This window comes from Tenebrio molitor, chromosome 1, assembly GCF_963966145.1.
Source record: "Tenebrio molitor chromosome 1, icTenMoli1.1, whole genome shotgun sequence".
In the NCBI taxonomy this organism is placed as follows: domain Eukaryota; kingdom Metazoa; phylum Arthropoda; class Insecta; order Coleoptera; family Tenebrionidae; genus Tenebrio; species Tenebrio molitor.
Genome location: NC_091046.1, coordinates 14,440,672 through 14,464,384, shown reverse-complemented (window position 1 = coordinate 14,464,384; position 23,713 = coordinate 14,440,672). Strand labels below are relative to the sequence as shown.

The 23,713-nt window shown below is 33.8% G+C and overlaps 2 long non-coding RNA genes across 2 annotated transcripts; both read left to right on the top strand.

Annotated features, from left to right (window-relative positions):
- Window positions 1-2,558: 2,558 nt before the first annotated feature.
- On the top strand, window positions 2,559-7,644 carry LOC138133174 (uncharacterized). Its single transcript, XR_011160270.1, has 2 exons — window positions 2,559-2,683; window positions 5,837-7,644. It is a non-coding gene; the product is annotated as an uncharacterized lncRNA (long non-coding RNA).
- Window positions 7,645-15,170: 7,526 nt separating this feature from the next.
- Window positions 15,171-20,282, top strand: LOC138137588 (uncharacterized). The gene is made up of 3 exons (XR_011161799.1): window positions 15,171-19,390; window positions 19,447-19,937; window positions 19,992-20,282. It is a non-coding gene; the product is annotated as an uncharacterized lncRNA (long non-coding RNA).
- Window positions 20,283-23,713: the final 3,431 nt, after the last annotated feature.

Here is a 23,713-nt window from a genome sequence, read left to right as displayed (position 1 = left end):
TTCTGCTATATATTAAACATCGAGTGTTTTTTTTATTCGTCTTCATTGCCCTAACCACACAAACTTGATTTTTTTGATTGATATTTATTATTTATTTATTTTTTTCATGATTAAAATACCATTTAAAATTTTGAAGTAGGCCACTCTACGGATGGCTGATGGCGGGGGCTGAAGTAATGACGTGATATCTGTATTAAATTACATCCCTCTATGTGCTGACTAATATTCTAAGATTTCAAATTTGTCATGTTAAAGAAACCCAGTAGTTATGATTTTCTGAAATATCACAACAAAATAAAAGTAAATATTTCAAACAATATATCTAGATCTATAATTCTATTTTGTAATACATATAAAACGGCATACCTTTAAAGTACTTACGAGAACACTGGAATCAAACAAACCACATATATATGAAGTTATGAACTCAATCTATTTTGTAGAAGTAAATGTTAAAATTGTAATATCTTACCCACAGATTAACAACGTGTATTTCAATGAACGATACCTGTGTGAAAAAGTTGTACATCTCATAACAAACTCCTTCAACTTTGTAGTGGATTTCTTAAATTACATTAATAGATAAGTTTGTGAATATGTACTTGTACTTAAATATTATAGAGTATTGATAAAAAACCTACCAACGTCCTCCTCACAGTCCACGTCAAAAGAACCAAATTATTTTTCCTTCACAAGTGTAATGACATCAAACCCATCTTCCACAATTACGTTTACATAATTCAGTTCAGCATGAAATGAAAATGGACCGGTGAATGGATGAAGTTTGTGAACATTTTTAAAGATTAGATGTTCCAAGGAGAATGTTCTAATGTAGTTTTAGCGAACAAGGTCGACTAAGATAGATCGTAGTCGAAAAATAACATGCGTGGCCCATAACAGCCTGTGTTATTAAATATGGCAGCCAATTACATCATTTCTTTTATCTGCTTCCTTTTTTCTTTGTTTATCGAATTTCCTTCATGTTGTGTATGTTTTCACACGAAATATCTCGTACACACGGCGTAAATAGCTCGCCACATTTTTAATCAAACGATAATGTTATATGTAATTAAATGTCTTGACCAGAAGAGCGCCATCGAGAATTCGAACGTTAGCGATAATCATTCCTAGGCAACATTGCATGTTTCACTTATTTAATACAATGGGATTCAAGGCTAGTTCAGTTATTACAAAAACACAAGTGAAGCCTCCTCGCTTTTCCATTACTTTCAAGAATATGTCCACATAATGAAGTAATTTCCTGAAACTAAAGATGTCGGTCTAAATAATTTTGTTAGTCCTACATACTTTATCGTCACACGGAACTGTAAAAGTTAAGTGTCCGACAACGTCATACTGCATTATCAAACCAACCATTTGACATCATTATTATTATATTTGTAAATATTATTAATTACAACGTTGTTGTGTTTTATTACCAATAATAAGAGAAGTGTATTTGGACAAGGCTTTATTTTCCCAAAGCAAAAGTAGGATTGCCAACGTAAGCTATTACGCATCTTTATTGCTCAATTACAATTAATAATTACTCGTTATTAACGTTAATCTACGTTGTCATTAGTGTTATTATTTTCATAGGAATTTTGTAATATCATATTTACAATTCCGTTCAAGGCATGTTTAAATAAACAAGTCTTATGTGACTTTTTAGACATTTTTGTGACATCTGGCCAAAGTTCATTGTTGAAAAATATGATATTTAAAAACATTAATAAATACACAGTAAAAAGTATTTGTGCTGGAGAATATAACTCGTCAAAGACGCTGCCTTATACGAGTAACTCGGTTCTTTGTTGTGGTGTCCTGTTTCGAAAGTTTCGTAACACATACTAGAGTACTATATCGCCTACATACAGTAAAAATTACAATAAAATGATGACCATTGACCTATAAGATTTTGGTATTTGGCAATCACGTGAAAAAATTGATTTTGCGTAACAAGGTCCAACTATTGTCGAACGATTCCCAATACGATCTGAAATACAAACGAAAATTGAATTTTCACGATTTATACGAGTAATATTTTATAATGAACGATTTTTTATTACCAGTTACCGTAAACAAATGTCTGTGATCGCTAATTATACTAATTACAAAATTATTTATTGTGACAGAACTCCTTTACAACGTTTGATAAGTAAATCATAAAACTTTTACGGAATGAACCTCAGAGATAATACAATTCATGTGACTCACACATGTATGATGAGAATCAAGTGGTTAAATAGAAACAATGTGGGAGTTTTCGTAGTTCTCCCTGCTACCACAAGAAAATGGTATATTTGGATTTGGATTTGATGGATTTATTGACACAAAGTCCTGTTTCTGCTGAAATATTACGAGTATTTTATAGTTAATTTAAAATGAAAATTATTACTTGGTGGGCTGACTTTTAAAAGTGAATTATTCTTTATTTTGTACCAAATACAGATGGATGTCTGTTCAGTTTTTTTTTTCCAATGTAACGTTACCGAAGCGTAATGCTTGTAGCTTGTGTATATAAGGAACTAATTTGCCTATCGCGAGCCGCCATGATACTCTTATCTACAATTTTTTGACTGAATTGTTTTTCTGTTAAATGTGTGACAAAATGGATACCAGTTCATGCGTTGAATCCAACTTATGTCCAGTTGCGTTCTGCAAAAAATCAATTCATGAATAGGTAGGTAGTTTTTTACGGAAATAAGGTGTTACATTTTTAATTACCATTTAATACTAGGAGTAATTGATTTTAACAACTTACGAGTACCCTATGTTTCTGCAAAAAAACAAAGTTTTACTATAAATAAAGATCATTTTGTTGTAATTTTTCAACCGTCGATGTAAATTCGTTAAAATCCGTTAGTCATAAGGAAATGTAGAAGTGTATTTGGTTATGAGTGAATGCTAATAGATTGTTCGGAACGAATTAGATTTAACAGAAAAATGTCGGTTAGGAGAGTCGGTTGGTTTCAACGGATTGTTTCTAAATTTAAACATTCGATTGTTATTGGATTAGTAATTTTGGCCGTTGGAGCTAGAATGAATGTGAGTGGTTGAATGAAATGGGGATGTATGAGTATAAAAGTAAGAGAGTTACAGTAAGTTGAGGAGAGAAATTGTGAATCTAAGACTGAGTAGACTTAAGAATTAGAGTTAAGAGTAATTCGAGTGTATGGAAATAATAAATCATCGTTCATAATAAAGTTAGTGTTTTAAATTCAGTGTTCGAAATTGATTAAACATCCTGACAAGAGCAAAGGAAGGAATATTGCTAGTTTAATCAAAAGTGGAAATTCAAAGAAGAAAATATTTGTAACAATTTCAGAAGTGGAAGAAAGAGAAAAAAATTATTGCAACAATATCAGAAGTGGGATAGAGAAGAAAAAAACTATGTGTAACAATATCAGAAGTGGGATATTATCTATAAAACGTCCATAGAGTGGGATATTACCTATAAAACGTCCATAGAGTGGGATATTACCTATAAATCGTCCATAGAGTGGGATATTACCTATAAAACGTCCATAGAATGGGATATTACCTATGAAACGTCCATAGAGTGGGATATTACCTGTGAAGCGTCCATGGTTTTGAAGAGAGCTAAAAGTGAATTGTTGAAGTTTCAATGGTGAATCTCGCGATTTGTTCAGGACTCTGACGTGTATTTCGGAAAGTGAGTACGGGTACGTGGGGAGTATCGTATCGGCGTATTTTGAGGGTGAAGCCTAGTAACGGGACTTCTAGGCCGGGTTCACCGAGTTTTTTTCCGAGTACACTGAAGAGGTGGAAAACGCAAGATTGTTGTTGGGATAAAAGTTGAAGATCGTTTAGAAGACAGTATCTCAGTGGTGTGAAGTGAAAAAGAGTGTTACGGGGGATTGTCATACTGTCGTGCATCGTGTCAGTGGTGCGAAACGGGCTAAGGAGCTTGTAACGTTGTCGCGAGAGTGTTATAAAGGCAAGAGGGTGCCAGATTTATAACGAATGGAAATGGCAGGTGACGAAGGTGGCAATGTCGTAACGGGAGAAACCACGGGAGAAACTGGAGATCTAAGAGAAGAACATCCACCGTATAGTGAGAAGAATTTGGAGTTGGGAAGATGTGAAGCTCCAAATACAGGGACAGGACGACGCAGGAAGTTGAAATCAAAATTCAGGGGTCCATAGGAAGTTGTTAAGACATGAAAAAAAAAAAATGTAAACCTTTTCTCAATGTAGGCATGTTAGATGATTTATTTTTGTGAAAACTTTGTTGTTAGTTTCTAGTTTATTAGTACATTGACTTTGTGGAGGAATTATGTCACGACATTGACGAGGTCGTCAATTAGGTCAGGAAAGGCCGAACTGTTGTAATTTTTCAACCGTCGATGTAAATTCGTTAAAATCCGTTAGTCATAAGGAAATGTAGAAGTGTATTTGGTTATGAGTGAATGCTAATAGATTGTTCGGAACGAATTAGATTTAACAGAAAAATGTCGGTTAGGAGAGTCGGTTGGTTTCAACGGATTGTTTCTAAATTTAAACATTCGATTGTTATTGGATTAGTAATTTTGGCCGTTGGAGCTAGAATGAATGTGAGTGGTTGAATGAAATGGGGATGTATGAGTATAAAAGTAAGAGAGTTACAGTAAGTTGAGGAGAGAAATTGTGAATCTAAGACTGAGTAGACTTAAGAATTAGAGTTAAGAGTAATTCGAGTGTATGGAAATAATAAATCATCGTTCATAATAAAGTTAGTGTTTTAAATTCAGTGTTCGAAATTGATTAAACATCCTGACAAGAGCAAAGGAAGGAATATTGCTAGTTTAATCAAAAGTGGAAATTCAAAGAAGAAAATATTTGTAACAATTTCAGAAGTGGAAGAAAGAGAAAAAAATTATTGCAACAATATCAGAAGTGGGATAGAGAAGAAAAAAACTATGTGTAACAATTTATTTAATTAAACTCGTCTACGTCATTTCCAAGATTACACACATTTGTCTGCCACCATTTTATATTTCAACGTAGTTTGATATGCGTATTGAATATTTTACTGTGGCATTTACATGCCGCATAGTTTATGGAACGGTAAAAATATGTTTATTGTATTTACTAAGAATTTTGAAAAGGAAAGGAAAGAAATGGTAACCTCATAATTTATAGCTGTAAAATAAAAGTACATATAACACGTTGATATTTTGTAGTTTTTTGACAGAAATATGTTTTTAGGTCAACATGTAAATTTTATCAAACAATAAATTAAAATTTAACGATTTCATTAATGAGTATGAATGAAAATGTTTTGCGTTTATTATCAAAAAATAAACATCAGAAATTCGCAAATGAATTGCTTTTATTTGTTTCACAAACAAACTATGCCTCACGTAATACATTTAGTTTTAGTAATAATAAATCGTCTGTTTGAGGTTATGTTTAAGCATTTTCGATAAAAGTATGGTGTACCTACTTAATTAGTCTCGTGATACTTTCTGTGTAGGTATTTCTTTGTGATAGGAGTATTACTATATACGTAAAGCTTTCCTCCCAGAGAAAAATTACATAAAACAATGTGAAATTGTGTGTGAACTTCCGAATGAAAGGAGAAAATTAAGGTATCGAGTGAAAGTAAATAAAAAATGAAGTGAATTAATCCACATTTCACAATATACCTAGACTACATTGTAGCGAAAATATTTCTTTCATTCTCTTATGATTTTTCATTTATTTCAAAACGTTTTTTTTTGCCACTGGAATTTTGTAGGTTGACTGCAGTAAAATTTATATAATTATGTGGTAGGGCCTGACAAAACATCTTTTGTTTGTACGTATTTAAATCGGTTTCGTTTTGTTGTAGGGCGGGGATTGTTGCATAATGCAGGAATGTATGCAGATTTAACCTTTAGCGCCGGTTACACGATCTATTATTACAGTTGTTTAGTCATGGCCACCCATAATGAATTGATTGGTTCGTAATACCACACCAAAATAAGCCTCTGCAGACATTTTTACTCTGTAATTTCAAAATTTTACGTGTATTGAGGCAGTTTTGAGAATATAATTAATTGTACAAGGGATTTGTCTTTTCAAAAAGTAAGTAAAACACTTAGGCGTAAGTTGGCTTTCAAAATCTACGTGTAGGTTTCTAAAATGTGTTTTCTTGACGTTTGCTTAGCGTTTCTTTTAATAAACTTGCAATATTTACAAGCACTGTAGTTTTTGAGGAAGCTCTAGCATTAAGTATATTCACTTTTAATATCGGGTGTCCATTTAAATTTTCGGTCAAAGTTGGTGTTGAACAGTCGGTTGTGTAAAAACGTAAGATTTAAACAGCTGATTTGTGATCCGCAGTGCGTTCACAATCCACTCTTCAACACCATTTTGACCGGAAATTTAAATGAACACCCGATACGTAGGTGCTGTTCACCAAGGTGAGATTCTTCATTTCTAGGTGAAGTGGAACGTTATTTTTTTTTAAATAATTTCATATGTATTGTATTATTTGTACTTATATTAAGTATTTATTTTGTATTGTGCTAGGCTCTCTTTATACTAGTTTAAAAGAACCGAACTTAACATACGATTTTTTTTTAATTTCTTTCATATGAGTGAAAATTTGTTTTCATTCTTCATAAAATAATATTGTGATTGCCGACAGTATTTTATTTTCCAAGAGTTTTAAAATATAAATCTAGTCTATTGTTGTTGGTAAATAGTAAGTAGGTACCTATACTGGGATTATTTTCTGTTCTTTTAACAAAATTAATAAAGCACTAGAACTGTTAAACTTACAACAGGCTTTTGAACGCTATTTTTCGCTTGATCAGTGCATTTAAGTTGACTAAATAATATGTATGTATAGGTACCTACTTATAACGGGGATCCGCGCAAAAAGTTTGGATGAGTTTATTTTTGGGGTATTTAACATTACAAATTTGAAATTTTAGGATGAGTCAGCACGTACGGGGACGTCACTTAGTATATCTGTCACGTTACATCAATACTCTGGCCGCCCCCAACCACCCCCACTTCGAAATTTTAAATGACACTACATTTTTAATGAATGATTATGAAAGAAGGCATCTTTTTTGTATACAGTATGTAAAAAAGTGACAGGTCACAAAGAAAACTTTTTGAGATATTACCCGTCATTAAAAATATAGGATGTCGTTTAAAATTTTTAATTGGAGGAAGCTGGGGGCGGACAGTATATGATATCACTAGGAAAGATTAAAAAGTCTAAAAGTATAGTACATATATTTAAAAATGATTTAATGTTTCGATTTTATCCATTTTCTAAGAATGATTACGCATTCAATGATATCATAGAGAGAACATCATTAAAACTTACTTATTCTTGGGAGTGTCATATTTGTAAGTTAAATGTGAGACTGTAGCACATAAAATATGTATGTGTTTAATGAACGCAATTGATCTTTTTCTTTTAAGTACAATTTATTTTACATATTAAAATTATTAATCATCTAGGAAAGAGTTCAAAATAACAAAGTTTGTTAAATTTATTCTGCATGGATCTTAGTTAGGTACATTGAAAAAAAATATATCGGTACATACTTTAATTATTTTGTTAAATATTCTCGGTTTGTATTAAAATTTTTCTCTTGTAAAATAATACATATCTACATACAGTTATTGTTAAATTTGTTTGTTTCTTTTATTGTGCGAAGCGTTCTTAATTGGTTAGGTAGGACAATAAATAAATAAGAGATTATTCGATATATTCATTGTTTGCTATTGATTTTTTTACTTTTGAAATGCAATAAAATCTAATCGTTACTTACCATTTTTTTTAATTAGAAAAGACGAAAATGTTTGTCGTCTAAAAATATATAACTTTCGCAACATAATTGAGGCTTTAAATAAAATATGTGTATTTATTTTATTTTTACAACCAAACCTTTGACAATGAATTAATAAATTTCAATCACTAATTATACGTATCATTGTATTTTTTTTAATAACTTTTAACATCATGTTTCATAAAATATTACAAAATACAACCGGTAACTGAAGATATCAGTGAGATACGTAAAGTATGATTATTTCCTTTTCCGACACGTTTACATCTAGAGCTAAAATTGGAAGTTAATAAGTTATAAACAGTAGTTGTGTAGAGATACACGTAGATAACTTACGCAAAATACTTACCTATTCTCAAAAAATTCAATTTCCACGTAGCAGGTTAAAACTTAAAGCAATTAATTAAATCTTTAATTCTGGCGGCCCAATTCTTTTAATTAAGATCATAACTAATGAGTAGATCAGTAATAAAAAAACGTTAAATATTTTTTGCTTCAAGTTCGTTTTAATAAAGATGGAATGAAACAAGGAATGCAGTCATACCGTAACGAAACAAAGAATGTGCTGATACTTCACGAACGGTAAAATATCAAGACAAAATTGCAGCTAACGGGCATTTGCAGTGTTGAAATTTCACCGTAAACAGAAATGATGTTGCGGTTTCTTATCAAGACAACCTGGCACACAGATAGGATCTGCAATTGTTAATTTATTAAACGCAGTCTTCTTCGATGCGGCAAATACAGTCCGTTTTCCAATTGCTGAAAATACTGCGTTGAACGTGGCCAACTAGGTTAGGTAAATATATAACACAAACTCGGGATGCACAAGTGATGATTTTATGGATATAACTACGAAGTTCGTATTTATTGTAAAAAAAATATGTATCCATTGAATGTGTGCCTGCCTAGAGCGCTTCGAAATGTGCGCCAATGAAATCTCACAAGAAAAATTGTGCGCTCAAAGATGAGAGCAGCATTGTGCGAATAATTCAAAGGTGTCATAATAAATTTTAACCGCCAAAAATGTCGCCTAACGGTTTTCGCGTTCTTATCTGACTAAAGCAGGAAGTAAAATTCGCAGCAGGCTGCGGTGCGTAACAAGTCTGTTGCCATGGAAAAGTTTGGACTGAGTTTGGGAGTGCCAAGCGCCGAATACTTGGCCCTCATTGGTCCAACCGGGCCACGAACATTATAGGGAGCCTAAAATGAGCACGAAGTAACTACGTGGCATGCTAGAGAACATGCTATTCTAGCAGAAATTCAACCTTGGGATGTATGATCCACTGTGAAAACATCAGCCGAGACGGAACTGACAAATTAAATTTTTTTAGCAATGTTGGTAACTCGCGTAAACGGCGGTTGACCACTTCTATTTCCAAATCCGCAGATAATGCCGGGCTTGAAATGCGCCATTGTCATGCAAATGCTGCAAAAATTCAACAAACAAGCCCCAAATTGCAAGTTTTGTCTGGGGTCGCGCCGTCACAAAGGAACCCTCAGTCGGGGCGTCTTGGTCAAGGTCGACGAGGGGCCGACCCGAACAGAGGGGAACGTGACTAGTCCAACCCCCGACGCGCCATGTCACCCAGTTCCGCCATTCCAGAAATGTAACTCCAAGACGACGTAGACTGCGATCACATTGCTCGTTTTTCGTTACGTAACAACTTCGAACGACCGTACCGGCAGAGCGTAAAAAAAAATTAATGGCAACCCGGTCGTACTAAAAATAAATTAGCTATAACACAGTCACGTCTTCTTGCGGATGAAATTCTAATGGATTAATAGGAGAGAGAAAAAGACTGACTGTTTTAAAAAAAGTAAGTCCAATCCGCTCCCCTGTTCACCCATTGGTGTCTTCTTCGGATTCGGTTTATTTTAAACGGCAACGTAACAAGTACAAACATTCTGAACCAATAAACACCAACTAAACCGGTGACGTCATTTAATTAATCACATCACGAAGTACAAGACTTCCGTTCGAATTCCAGTTAATCATGTTGGAAGCGATCGGCACTGTTGTCGAAACACAAAAAAAAAATATTCAGAAAAAATAGTGTGGTGACGAAAACTTGTTGGTTATGTCAGCTGCGGAAAACTACAAAATGGCGGCGCGATTCGCAATGCGGAAGTTCGCAAAGTAGGTCGATTTACAAAATACTCGCCGTCTAACCTCTTATCCAATCTCCACATCTTCCGTTTTTTGCAACTAAGTAACACTTGAAAAGTATGAGGCAGAGGTGGCACAATTTCGCGACCGTTTCGAAAACCGAAGCACACACAACAACGGTTTCTGCAAGATTAAGAAGCGCGGGGTTTTTACACACCACACTAGAGCTCCGCGAAGAGTGGGGCTACGGCTTTCGCTATCGCATTGGTCTGACGGTGTCCCCCACCCCGCTCGCGCGTACTATTAGACTGTGACGCAATGCGCACCACGCTACCACTTCCTAGGATATGAGAAAGTTTCCCCTCGCTTTTTCAAACCGCAGGGAAAGAGTGGGTTAGTGAACTGCTCCGTCTCTCTCCCACCGACACACGTGGCAGTTCGATGACCTCGACACACGTGTACTTTGTGCTGCAGTATTGCGCAATGCAATTTGTGTCGGAATGCGGAGAACTGATACCGACCACAAAGGCTTGGGGCTTTCTGCCCCCATCCAGATTAGCCCATAAAGTGGACCGTAATATGAAGAAAAATCTTCCGCAGAATAAAGATTCTTGTTAAAATTTCAGTTTCTGGGCCTGAATCACTGGTTCGCGTTTTTCTGTTTAAACGAGACTTTCACTAGTGGTGGAAATACAATTATACTATTAAATAAATAAAAACTTTCACGACTACCATGGGACTAAAATGGAACAAAAGATGTTCATTGGAGGAGAGTACGCTCGCTTTCAAGTATTGATCAGCCCAGTTCGGGTGTCCTCGTATGGAATCGCCTGTTAAATCTAGGTCACCAGGCGCATACACGTGCCAAGCTCTCGGCCTTGGCTTACTTGATAGGCGATAATCCACAGTTCGAGCTGTTCGTTAGTTTGATCGAAGGTGGAACAATGAAAGTAACAAGGTAATCTCGAAGGTTGATTGTCTTACTTCAATCTTCGACTCTCGTTGAACCGTAAATAATGGGAGAGTACAAAATCATAACTCGTGCCAGGGTAAGTTTCCAGTTTTTGGAGTACGTACTAGATCTTGCGGGCAACAATACGCATCGCAACGGTAGATCTAAGAAAATGCAAAAGAAACGATTTATTTGAAATAGGCGTCACTTTTGTAGCTTTCGTTCAAATGCGCTGGTGCAAAGTGCGGAACAAAAAAAAAGGAAGCGGCAAAATTACCTTCAGTCCGTGCAATGGTACGGCGGAAATGCGCGTTTGTCGGATGTAAGAATCAGAAATTTCATGAAACTCAAAAAAATTAAACATCACTAAGAACTGGTCACAGAAAGGGGCAATCACAGATCCAATTCGGAGGGATAAGGAACGCTCCACACGCTGTCACTTTTACAACTGTTACTGGGTAGTAAAACGCGGCCAGCACCAGCACGTAAAATTCATGAAGGATTATCATCGATCCTCGACTGTTCCAGCAGCGCCTATTGGCACGCAACTTGCAGCGCAGCGCTCCGCGCAGTAATTTACCGCGGCTTCACGAAGGGTATAATTCGCAAGTAGCGTCACAGTCTTACGTCAAACACATTTTCTGAGGTTAGTGCCGGACTGTTAGACTGTTCGTTGTTTGCATTAAATCAATAGAAAGGAACGTTCACATTCTAATACGAATCTAGTTCAAGGGATACAGAAATATGCCAGTTCAATTTTGTTTTTATTGCAGACTGTGAAAGGTTTTTCGATGGTTTGATTAATGCTAATAATTATTTTAGCTTAAGCGTCCTTTAGCGCGGTTCCATTTTTCGCTTTTTTCTATGTGTTGGAATGTTTGTCTCACAATCAGATGCGCCCTTGTTTAACTGTGTTATGATGGGTCACACAACCATAAACTACTCGCTGGAAACTGCACGAATTGTCCTTGATAACGAACATTAAAAGACATTAAATCCAAAAGCTTTCATCTTTGGCTTCCAATAAATCGAAGGTATCGGAATCTGGGACAATATGTATAAACAACTGAAATCAAAAAGTATTTTTTTTAAATGTTTGTTATTCTTTCGCTTTTAATTGAATACTGAATGTGTTGTAAAAACGGGTGATCGAGGTACGCAGATTAAAAAAAAATGGAAAAATAAAGAGCCTGCTGCAAAACCGTTATTCGTATTTATAAAGTTTCTTTATGTTGAAATATGCGTTGAGTTAGGTACCTATAAAATAAAATAAAACTCTAGTCGTCTTATTTAACGCACAGAAATGATGTAATGAAGTGCTACTCGTCCTCATAAATTTAATACTGAGCTTCTGGTAGTTCTTAAAATATTTTGACCAGATATTCTTGTAACGGGAACAGCATGAGCTTTATGGGAGATCGAATATTATGTAAATATTTGTTTCTTATTAATTTATTATTTTCAACGGATTAATTATGTTCCATTTGTTTTCTTATTGGTATCTTAGTGAGTGACTTTTTCTTTTCTCAAGAAACCTGAACATAATGAATAAAATGAAAATGTGTTCTCTAAATACATACTATGTATACCTAATGGAAAAAATGTATCAGTGCAGTGACTAAACACTCGAATATTACTATAACATTATACAAAAATGGATTGAAGAGTTTCTGCAAAATAAGTTTAGAAAACATAACATGTAAGTATAGTTAAGTACGTAATGGCGTTTAGACAGAAAACTCTAATTCTCCCATCGCAAATTTTTGTGTGATTTTGTGGTTGTTGATGAAAAAGATCGTCAACTTAATTGATTTCTTTTTTTCATTCACCCTTGGAAAATAATCTTCAATGATGTTGATTTGTGATGATCTGTGGTTCTAAATTGGTTTGTAAAACTTACCCTTTAGCCAGACAACAAAATTAGTTCAACAGTGGAACTCCACTGCAAATACAAAATTTATCAAATTCTGTTATCTTGGTGACATATTTACATTATTAGCATAAAATTTAAACCGTTCAGTAGCTTGTACTTATGTTTGATTTTTTAAATGTAAAACGTATAAACACTGAGTTTAAGCTTGTGTTAATAAAACACCAGAACAGCAAAGTTTTATAAACATTCAGTAGAATGGTTCAACGTTTGTATTTTAAAAATTTGCGAAAAATGGTGTTTGCTTTTTATAGTTGGTATTTAAATTGGTAGTTATTACCTAAACAACTCGTTAAAATCTTATAGCTTTATCTAATAAAATAATTTATTTGATTTAACATTCAACAAACAGTTTAAAAGATATTTAGAGTAGATACTGTTAACAATAAATTATTTGGCTGTAATGTAAGTGAGCTAAAATGGAAGAGCAATTAAGAACTAACATGGTGAAATTTGTAAAATAAAATTTTAATGATTTAATGTCGTAACACATGTAGTATTCAATTTGTATGTTGTAGTATAATATTTACATTTCGAATAAATTATTACTCAATTAACAACAAAAAAAAAAACAATCCTAGTGATTACTGCAATGCAAGTCTGCAAAAGCAAACCTCCTAAAATTTTGTCAGGAAGTTTGTCCAAGTGCGATTGAATTACCATAAATTTAAAAGGTTTTTCAATAAACGTGTGTTAAATATGTAATGTGTTGGTCCTAAAAATTTCGAACCAATAAGATTAAAACGAAAAATTAATTATTTCAGTCAAATTTTTAGGTTTTGGCTTTACTAATTCGTATTATTTCGTGTAAAGTGTGAGTAGGAGTAACAGAAGCCCTATAAAATTTTATGTGTTGATTCAAAATAAATGAATTTGTTAAACAATCATGAGGGTACATGAATTTGTTTATGCTGATGCTGGAAAAATAAAGATAATATCTAAATGGAAATTGGTTAACAGTCGTTTTTAAGTGTTGTGTTGAGTTACACAGGGCACTGAACTTTTTATAGAGGTTCGTTCCCAACGATTGCCCGTCACACTTTCACTCATCTTAGCTTTTCCGTGGCTCTTTCCTAAATTATTTTATATATGAATATAAATTACGAAGTGTAAAGTTAGCGAGCAACCTATACCGAACCGGGACATAAATTTAATCATCATAATAACTTCTAAACCGATCATCTGCTAATTGGTCATATATATTACATATGACTCAAGATGCATTCAATATTGAATAACTTATGTAAATGAGGTACATAATATAATTAGTTTTTGAACTTTGATAGAAATTTGAAGCTATACAAAATAATTAAAAATTGTTTTTAGATTATTTACATTTAATTAATAAAAATACATAAATAATAAAATAATATTCGTATAACAGCTGTGTTGTCTTTATTCAATTATATTTCAAATATACAGTGAGCGGCAAAAGTATGGAATAAATTCCTTAAAAATTAAACAAAATTTTTTTCAAAAAAATCTTTGGACAGGTCAATTTTAGTTTATAAAAGTACATGTTTTAGTACCAAAGAAAATTCCAAGCAGTCATTTGTTTTCGAGTGATGACGTCATCGATACTTTTTTTAAATGGAACCCCCCTATTTTTTTCTTGATTCTGATAGCCCCTTTTGTTGTCTAAATGACAGTATAAAAATTTTGTTATCTTACATAAGGAAATTTTTGAGAAAAAAAATTATAAATTTGGAAAAAATAAATTTTATAACGAACAAAAACAAGTCAAAAAATCAAGTAGGTAAATCAAACAGTCAAATGTTACTGTCAATTTCATCCGTATGTGTTATTTGTTTTACAAAACGTTTTCGAAAATGACTCATTTAACAAAAACACAACGTATAGAAATTTTAATTTTGATTGGGTGCTGGGATATAACTAAAACAGGGGGAATTTCTTCATAAACTTGCTTATTGTCTACAAGCTGGGGGATGGCAATTCAAACATTTAATTCCATAATTTTAAGTACTGACTAACACAGTTTTTGACTTGTTTTTGTTCGTTATAAAATTTATTTTTTCCAACTTTATTTTTTTTTTCTCAAAAATTTCCTTATGTATGGTAACAAAATTTTTATACTGGCGTTTAGACAATTAAAAGGGGTATCAGAATCAAGAAAAAAAATAGGGGGTTTCCATTTAAAAAAACTATCGATGACGTCATAACTCGAAAACAAATGACTGTTTGGAATTTAATTTTGTATTAAAATATGTATTTTTATAAACTAAAATTGACCTGTCCAAAGATTTTTTTGAAAAATATTTTGTTTAATTTTTAAGAAATTTATTCCATACTTTTGCCGCTCACTGTACAGTGGGAACATAAAGTTTGAAACAAAATTCACAATAACGTAATGTGATGTTTTTAAGAAAATCACCCGGACAGGTAGATTTTATTTTGAAAAATGCCATCCTGTGACGTGCAACTTGTTTAAATGACGTCACTGCTTTTTGCGCAATTAAGTCATCACCAATTTTTTTAAATGACAACCCCCACTTTTTTCTCCTTTTTTGGATAGACCCTTCTACTACCTAAACGACGAATGAAAAAAAAACTGGTACCTTACATAACAATTTTTTTCTATAATTGATTCAAAAAATTAAATTCACGCATAGTTATCTGTGCCTGAAGTGGGTCATTTTCTGACGTGTATTTTTTTTTGCATTGTTAGTAAGATCGAATCCATACAAAACCATACAAAACAGTGTGTGAAATGCAATTTCACGCACACGACTATTTCTGTTTTTCATTTCACGCACTGTTTTTTATTAGTTACCTAGCAACATGGTCACTGCATTGAAACTTCAGAGTTCCTTCAAAAATTTGAATTTTTAATTTCAATTTTTTGAATCAATTATAGAAAAAATATTGTCTATATTTCGTGCGCGAAGATGTTTTTGTGCATTCAACTCGACCTTCGTCTCGGCGTAAAAGACCTTTTCATGCACAAAAAACACTCTCTTCGCGCACTTAATATAAAAACTATTTTGAGAAAATGGCAATTTTTATTTCAAAAATTTAATGTAATTTTTTTTTGTATACTATTTAAAACAGAAGGTTTATTTTAATCGACCAAACAATTTAGAAGATTTACTGCAGCGAATTCGCCCTAAAATGGAACGAAAAGCCATGAATTATTGAGCGCAGTGTACAAAGTGTCGGTAAGTGCCAAATGGTTGACAGGGAATAATTTCAACATTTGCGTTAAACTTTATTGTTAACCTTAGATGGTTGTTTGTATTTGTTTGAGGTCAATTAAAATTTTTGCATTAAAAATTATATTAATTTTTCAAAATAAAATTTGCCATTTTCTCAAAAAAATTTTTTTTATGTAAGGTACCAATTTTTTTCATTCATCGTTTAGGTAGTAGGAAGGTCTATCAGAAAGACATGAAAAATGTGGGGGTTGCCATTTAAAAAAATTGGTGATGACGTTATTGCGCAAAAACCTGTCCGAGCTATTTTCCAAAAAACATCACATAACGCTACTATGAATTTTGTTTTGTTTATGTTCATACTGTACAGTAATTACCAAAAAGTTCGCACCACATTGGAAATTGTTTTGATTTTGATAAATGTCACAACTTGTCAGAACGAAACGTCCAGCTAATTTTAAAGATTTAAAGTGATTCGGAGCCTTTAAGGAGGCTCGTCGAACAAAAAAACGTCGTATTCAACTCGTTCGTATGTAAATTGGGCTGTTTACGGCATGAGTGGGCCAGTTTAAAACGCGAGTGAAACGAGAGCTACGAAGAAATAGAACACCAACTGACAGAGGCAACTAGAATTGCTGGATGTATGAACAATCTGATATGGAAGATATCTCATATTCTATCCGAACTTATACCCAGGAAGCGAAAGCAAGAATCTATCAAGGCACAATAAGTCCTATAGCATTCTATGTGACAGAAACCAAGTTAGATGCATCAACGACACATAGAAAAAGACAAAAAAATCGAAATTAACATAGTAAAAAGAATAATGGGAAACTTGCAACGTAACAGATGTAAATATGGTATGGATAGCGGAAAGAAGATTTTGGAATGAACATACGAGTATGTCCAGAATGGATGAAACAAGGCTGGTTATGAAGGCAGGAGATAACAAACTCAATATTAAAAGAAGTGGATCTTCCAAGGAAAAGATGGCAAAAGATGAAAAGTTGTTAGATAATATTCAGGACAAAGTCCGAAAATGAAAGAACAGAAGAAGAAGAAGTTTTATTACTAAATTTAATAGAGATAGTGCAGCGGAGGCAGTAACGATTATTATTTTTGTCATAGTTTTCAATTAAAATATTGAAGATATCAGACCAATAAGTAATGCAAAAATGTGCATTACTTTAAGCGGTCGAAAATCGCGCTTTTATGTATCTCTACAGAATCGGTTGAAGTGGCTTTTTTTTGTAACCGGACTTGAACCACTTCAAATCTTAGGAGTTGAAGCGCTCGACCGAGTCAAACGTAAAGTCATTTGAAGCATTTCTCACGATTTATTTATCAATAATTACATGAAATATTTAATAATTAAGTTATCCCTATTAAAAAAGCCTCTAAAAAAGTGAAATAACGAAATAATTACCCAATATTTAACCGGTGCCGCTGTGGTGTAACACGAGTCGTCCGTGTGCATGATGACAGATGTCAAAATCAAAAATAGCAAGATGGCCGTTCAACGTTAAAAAGTAAACTTTAAAGTTTAGACTTTAGTAGATATTATATGCCAAAAATGCAAAGCATATTTATAAATTAAAATTTGTAATAATTAGACGATATATGGGAGAAACAAACACACTAATGTACAACGTAACAGCAACTGAATTTTTAAAAACCAATAATTAAATTTTAGGTCTCTCAGACCCAACCCGTGTGTTCGTGTAATTGGCAATGCACCCGGGTAACACAGGGTTAAAAAAGTAACGGAAGGTACGTATTTTATTTCCTTCATATTGAAGATGGTTTATTATTTTTTATTTTAATATTTAATTAGGTAATTTATCATGTGTTCAAAATTGATCTTTGGTGTGTGATGCTCGTTCACAGCCAGCTATCTCGATTACATAAACTGTAAGTTGTGGGAATGTAGAATCTCCACCTACTTGAATTTTATTAATTACTTTAAGTAGGGCATCACATTTATGTCACAATTTGTAGTTAAGTAGTTTTCAAATATCTTGCCACTAAAATGCATTAAGAGACATCTATTAATGATGCTCTGAGAATACAGACGCACTTTAAAATTCACTGCATTTCTTCTAAACAATCTAACAACATGTAACTCTGCTAACTGCTAAAGTAAGTAAGTAACACAAATGATATTAAGGCAAGATAAAGACGGTATCGTTTGAATATTTTTCTCTTCTTCTATTTCCTTCTAATCAAAACCAAAGGAATATTAATATATTCTTAATGCTAATTCCTAATGCTAATGCACTTCTTCTTAGCAAGCAATAACGGATAACAGAATTATGAAATGCGACCAAAATTATATTTTTTTTTAACCTCAAATTATTATTTTATTTATTATTGGAAAGTGAGTGATTACACGCGTACAGTTCAACCGGTCAGTAATAGTGAAAAAAGGAGACAGCAATGAGTCGCAATCGGTCAGTAATGATTAATGAAACCCATAACGGACCTGTGAGGGCGCTACTATCGCACCAATCGCGAAAATTTCTGTACGTTTTTTTGGTATCATAGTTTGCTTTTCTCAGGTAAGAGATAATGTTAATTTTTGTGCGGATTCCCGCAATTCCGAGGAGGGGTACACTCCATTTCGCTATCGCATATTTTGCAGTTAGTATTTATCTTCGTGGACTACCAAACAGGTTCCAGGAAGTCAATTTAAGTATCAGAACCACTGAAGATACCAACTTTGACTGGAGGGAATTGCGTAGAATGAAATTAATAGGCTCAGGTCTGGAGTCTACCCTGATTCGATGACAGTTCTTGTCTGTCTAGAGCAGCGTTTCTCAAAGTTTTTTAAACGCGGAGCCCCTATAAAGTCAAATCTAAGATGGCGGAGCCCATAGCACATTATCTAATTACATATGTAGTTCCAAAACAAATAAAGTAAAAATGGTAATAAAGGAAAATAGTAAGAATAATTATGCCGGGTACCCCAAAATTCGCGGAACCACTCAATGGGGCAATGTCAACTCATGTTAGAAAATAATGAGAAAAATAATTTAAAAATTCTATACTTTTTAGATTTGAAGATATGGGGGCTCAAAAGGTGCAACTTTGATCTTGTTTATTTTAAATATTAAAAAATATATTTTTTTACTAGTCAGTGACTACGACTACGAAAATTGGAGTACTTTCCTTAATATTTTCAAGAAATGTCGCTGTTTTTATAAAAAATTTGAGGAGAGGGTGGGCGTGGGTGGCCGCGGAAAGTACCCCGGAGCCCCGCCGCACCACCTAAGGAAAAAAGAGGGGAGAAGGAGGAAAAAACAATTAGCAGACCGCAAGGTACCTGATAGGCCAGGAGTCGTGAAAGGGGAAGGCTACTAAAAAAAAAAAATACCAACCGCCTGTCAACCTGATAGTGTCAAGTGAACGGATAATATGTGCCTACGAAGGGTAAAAGGATGGAAACAGTTTTCTTAGACAGCTCTATATACCTACTCCTGTTTTAGGCTGCACCAAAATTCTGCTGCACACTGCTTTTCGAATATCAGTTTTTGTGCAGAATCGGAAATCAAGTCTATTACTTTTTCAGACTCTTGAGAGGATAAACTTTGGGGCATTGGGGTCCAGTGGGCACTAGACGGCGGCCGCGGAGCCCCTACGCATCTTTCGCGGAGCCCTGAGGCTCCGCGGAGTACACTTTGAGAAACGCTGGTCTAGAGTATCTGAACCTGCAAACTGATTGGAGGTATAGGAGGTTCACTCTACTTATCGTGGAACAGTCATGGAATTATGTGCTAAACAGTTCGAACAAAGAACAGATCAAATGAGCTCAAAATCCTACACAATGCTGTAGTACACATCTTTGACTGTCAATGTTAGTTCTGAATTCATTCTAATATGTACATGGATAACACAAAAACGCATGTTGCACGATGGTTGAAGATTCTTGCAGGATCATCAAAGTACCACCGTAATGTCCCGACCTAATTTTAATCGAGTGAGTGTTTGATTTTTTCATGCAACCGTATCTAAAACCTAAAATTCTCCACAGCCCCAGTTTCCTTAAGAAAGTATTGTGAATTAAAAAAGAGAGACACCTTATTTAACTAAAAGCTTCATTTTTATGTTATGAAGAAAATATTTATGTTAAATTTTGTACAACAATAACATTGTAATCAAAGAAATTCCTGTTCGAGAGGATTTCCCTTGCCATTCAACGTGGAAACGCTGCAAGCATTCGGGGCACTTTTCCATATTCCGCAATATTATCGGAAATTTTTGTATTATAAAACAAAAATGTTTATGTAATTATGTTATTAATATAACATTGTAATAATTTGAAAATAAATTCACAAAAAGCAATACAATTGGCTTATGTTTCTTTAATGTGAAATATTGTGAGAAAAATCGAAAGTAATGTTGAAGATGTCAGAATTCAAAATGATTGAGTTTTATGGATAAATTTAAGAAGTAGGAAGATGACGCGACGTGAATAAAAGTTCACGTAGTAGGTATATTTCAGTTATTTGATGACTTACTTAATGCAGTTTAACAAAGGCAGGATGATATCATACACCTAACACGCGGAAGAGAACTGCGAACTGTCAAAATATTGAATATACAGGATGAAATGATGAAAGTCGATCTATTGTCTTTTCAACACGAGTATGTCACTACCATCAGATATAGTTTATATGTTATTGTTTATACAGCCCACTCTCGTAGGAGAGAAGCTATTAATAGTTTCGTAAATAGGGTCACTAGGTCAATCAATGCTCTCGACGTCCCGGCGCCTGCAATGGGCGCGTCCGACGCCAATTGGGCCACCTATTGATCCTCAACAGCTCCACGTGCTGCCAAGTTCTTAGTAGAACACCGCACCAACAACACTTTGCGCTCCTGCAGATCTTATGCGATGTCCCGTATAGATACTGCAGCATTTGCCTGGATCAATTCTGTTTACTAAATTTTCATTTTTGTTAGTTCTGAACGAGATGTTTGACAATAAATTATTGAAAGGTAATGTCACTGTTTTAGGACAAATTCAGGTGAGTTATTTCGTTCTAGATCCAACCGAACATGATTTCCCTGAACTGATACGCCGGTGGTTCAAAGGAATGCCTTTCGGTGTTTTGTAATAAATGTTTTTAGGACTCATGCGTTCAGCTTTTCAGCATGGGCCGAAAGCAACTGTTGAATGAGTTAGAATTGACAGGTGACAGTTAATTAACGTTCAGTTAAATAAATTTATATTTCAGAATCGGTGAAGGGAAAAGTTAGTCCTGATTTAAGGAGAAAAATTTACAGTGCGTAACGGTTAAGCATAAGAAAAATAAAAAGAGTCTTTAATAATTCGAACATAGCACACGTGCACACGTAAGTACTAAAAATTGTCTTTATGAATGAAAGTAATATGAAAAAGGTAAAATACAAGCGTTATTTACACAGTAATTTTTTTTAATTCGGAATCTTATTGTAATGTGCACATTCCTAACCTTATACGAGGGGGGAAAGTTGACCATTCCTTTTTATCTTTACTTCCCTCTCTTGGTCAGTAATAGGCCACTTTCCACCCTATTATAAGGTTTTTCCAGTGGCGTACTTACTGAAAGTCGAAAAACAGTGGAAATGAAATTGCATCAAATTAATTGTTTATTTGCTAAAAATGTAATGATTCCGAATAAAATAGTATACCTACAAACCTCGGTGGGAATGTGTTTCATTCCTGTCTCGAGCATTAATTCACCTCGGCTACGCCTTGGTAAACTATCTTAGCTCTCGACAGGAATGAAACACTTCCCACCTCGGTATGTAATCTACTATTACTTCCATGTTCCATGTAAGGAAATTAAAGTCTATAATTACGTTGATCGGGTCGAAAAATCATGTCTGTGATAAGATCAGATTCTGATAGTCGTCTTCTCAAAAAGTTAAGGAAAGATTTTCCTCAAGGCAGTTGTGCACGAGTTTGTGGATTTTTTTCTTTTCAGATTACTTTTGCAAAAATACATAAATCGGAATTTTATTTTGCAAAATGCTTGCCTCAGTAAGGATTCTAGGTCTATCAATCTTGGTGGTAATTGGATCAGCCATTTTGAAAATGTACAATTTTCTTCCGTTGACAATAACGTTTGTAAAAGTGCACCGATTTGAGTGTTTCTTTTTGCAAAAACTTTTTTTTCACTTGAGGACTGAAAATCTATTTTGGTGATGCTTTTGGTCCGAATAAGGTTTTTAGTTCGGAAAAAACTGAGTGAGTGCTTTTTTCTATGGGATTTTTGTATGAACTCAGACCATAACTCAGAATTGGAACGATGGATATGCGTAATTCTTTTATTGTTTTGTTCTTTCTGGTTTTGGAGAAGTTTTCAGGAAAAAAGATTCGGATAATTATACATATATATATACGAGATATTTTTTGTTCGATATGCTCCCGGTATGGAAATAATTCAATTGAATGTTTTCAATTTAAACAAAAATCTAGAAGATTTTGAGAAAAATTTGGAAAAACGCATTCCAGCCTAAATTAAAATAAAATTACAACTCAAGACCATAACTCAGGATTCGAACGGTGGATATGCGTAATTCTTTTTTTGTTTTGTTTGTTATGGTCTTGGAAAAGTTTTCAGGAAAAAAAAATCGGGACAATTACATGGAAAGTGGGAAAATCCGGACAAACTGCAAAAATGATAATTTTTTTATGTACTTTCGATTAACTGACGATAGGAACGATTGCTTTTTTTTTATATGCTCCCGGGATGGAAATACGTACCTCAATTGAATGTTCTCAATTGACTATTTCATTCATAGTTGTTTCAACCAATCATATTCCCATCACTCAACAATGACTACCTACTAAATTTCAACTGGAAAAATCAATCTAATCAAAATTTTGCCAGACCGTATGGTCCAATGAAATCGGGAAGCTAGAGTGTTTTTAAATGGCAACATTTTTGTCATAGCAACAGGTTTAATATGACAATGAAATAAAAAGTCAAAATTTTGTCTAAAACGTTTTTATTCATGAAATAGTCCTCCGAATACCATTCCTGGTACAATTTAGTCTGGCAAAACGTTACGATTGATTTACTCGAGTTTGTTGCTAATTAATTAATCTCGTGACATTGGTCAAAAACTTTTTAACAATGGCACTCGATAAATTGCTATGCAACAAACTCTCGTACTATTCCGGACACGGAATCTTGGCCAACTTTTTTTAGACATTTCTAAAAAAAAATGATGTAAACAAATCATTAACGTTATTAATAAATGACAGTTATTAAAAATCACTTGTCTTGTGACATAAAAAAGGCAGGGAAATGGCACTATCGAGTCAAAAGTTGGGTTATATTCAATAAAGGCCAATTCACACATATTTGTCAGTTGTGGCCAAGATTCCGTGTCCGAATAGTGATCAAGAAGGACTGTTTAAGTTGGCAATACAATTAAGAACATTTTTTTTATTCGGCTATTTACAACACTGCAACCGGATATGTTTTGTGGGTTTATTTGACAGATATCTGACGTAGCATTAATAACGACAAAATGGTAGGTTATGAGAGTAAAAATTAACGGCAAAAAGAAATTAAAGTCGGAATTCGGAATAATAATCTAAAAATGAACTAAAGGAAATTCTCGAAGTGCTCCCCATTTTGCTCTAAACATAAATTAACTCTTCTCTCGAACGATTCACCAACATGTTTAATTTAATTTGAAATGTCAAATTTGACTTGTCTTGTCACTAACGCGGCTGTCAGTGTGAAGCCGTCAACA